This window comes from Oratosquilla oratoria, chromosome 10 (genome assembly GCF_046742065.1).
Source record: "Oratosquilla oratoria isolate Oo_2021 chromosome 10, ASM4674206v1, whole genome shotgun sequence".
NCBI lineage: Eukaryota > Metazoa > Arthropoda > Malacostraca > Stomatopoda > Squillidae > Oratosquilla > Oratosquilla oratoria.
In genome coordinates this window covers 1,868,530-1,871,029 of record NC_134786.1, presented here as the reverse complement: position 1 = coordinate 1,871,029, position 2,500 = coordinate 1,868,530, and positions in this window count along the sequence as shown.

Here is a 2,500-nt window from a genome sequence, read left to right as displayed (position 1 = left end):
TAGCTTAAAGGGGGTAAAATGTAAAGTGAATTGTTTTGAAAAAAGTGAAGTCTGGAGGGTTTTTTGGATGACTGGATAAATTTCTTTTTTAAAACTAATATGGACACGTTCTAGAGTAACCTTGGAAAATCTTTTGAGAAATAGAAGCACGATGTAATATGGAATAGATAATTAAATGAATAGATATACATAAATAGAAAAAAATAGTAACAATAATGATATTAACAAAATTATGATAACAGTAATAATAAAAATATAATAATAAAAAAAAAGGTAACAACAACAATGGATAATGATAATAATAAAAATGATAATAATAATAATAAAAATGATAATAATAATAATAGTAATAATAATAATAATAATAATAATAATAATAATAATAATAATAATAATAATAATAAAAATGATCAAAATAATAATAGTAATAATAATAATAATAATAATAAAATAATAATAACAAGAAAAATAATAATAAAAATAATAAATAATAAATAATAATGATGATGATAATAATAATATAATAAATAATAATAATAAAAATAATAATAATCATAATAATAATAATACTAAAAATAATAATGATGATGATGATGATGATGATGCATGATGATTGATGAATGATGTTTATGATGAATATGATTATGATGAAGATGATGATGAAGATGATGATGATTGATAGATGAATAAGATGATGATGATGAGGATGATGAATGATGAATGGAATGATAATCAAAAATAATAATTAATAATAATAATAATAATATTAATAATAAAGAATAATAATAATAATAATAACAAAATAATAATAAAAATAATAATAATAATAAATAATAAAAATGATAATAATAAAAATAATAATAATGAAAATAATAATAATAATAATAATAATATAATTAATAATGAATAATAATAATAATAATAATAATAATTGAATAATAATAATAATAATAAATAATAATAAAAATAAATAATAAAAATAATACTAATAATAATAATAATAAATAATAATAATAATAAATGAATAATAATTAAATAATAATTGATAATAATAATAATAATAATAATAATAATAATAATAATAAATATCATTAAAATGATAATAATAAGAATAATAACAACAACAACAATAATGATAATAATAATAATAATAATGATAAAAATAATAATAATAATAATAATAATAATAATAATAATAATAATAAAAATAAAATAATAAAAAAAATTATAAAAATAAAAATAATAATAATTATAATGAATAATTAATGATAATAAATAATAAATAATAATAATAATAATAATAATAATAATAATAATAATAATAATAATAATAATAATAATATAATAATAATAATAATAATAATAATAATAAATAATAATAATAATAATATTAAAAGATTGATAATGAATAAAAATAAACTAATAAATAATTAATAATAATAAAAATAATAATAATAAATAATTAATAAAAATAATCAATAATAAAAATAATACTAATAATAAAGTAATTAATAATAATAATGATATTAGATAATAATAATAATAATAAATAATACATAATAATAATAAAAATATAATTAATAATATAAATAATAACAATAATAATAAAGATAATAATAATATTAGTAATAATATCAATAACAACAATAATAACAACGACAACAACAACCACAACAACAACAACAACAACAATAATAAAAAATGATAATAACAATAATAATGATAATAATAACAATGACAATAATAATAATAATAATAATAATAATAATAATAATAATAAATAAAAATATTTAATAATAATAATAATAATAATAATAATAATAGTAATAGTAATAATACTAATAATAACAATAATGATAATAATAATAAAAATGTAAATAATAATAATAATAATAATAATGAATAATAAATGAATAATAATGTCAATAATATTAGTAATAATAATAAAAATAGATAATAAAAATAGATAATAATAATAATAATAATAATAATAATAATAATAATAATAATAATAATAATAACAATAATAATGAATAAATTTAATAATAATAATAATAATAATAAATAATAATAAATAATAATAATAATAATAATAATAATAAAAATAATAATAATAATAATAATAATAATAATAAAATATTAATTAATGATAGTATAAATAATAACAATGAATATAATAACAACAACAATAATAATAATAATAATAATAATAAAAATAATACCAATAATAATTAATAATAGACAATAATAATAATAATTAATAATAAACTAATAATAAATAATAAATAATAATGATAATAAAAATAATAAATAATAATAATAATAATAATAATTAATAATAATAATAATAATAATAATAATAATAAAAATAATAATAATAATAATAATGATAATAATAATTAATAAAAATAATAATCATAATAATAATGATGATGATTGATGATGATGATGATGATGATTATGAAGTCGATGATGATGATGATGATGATGATGATGATGA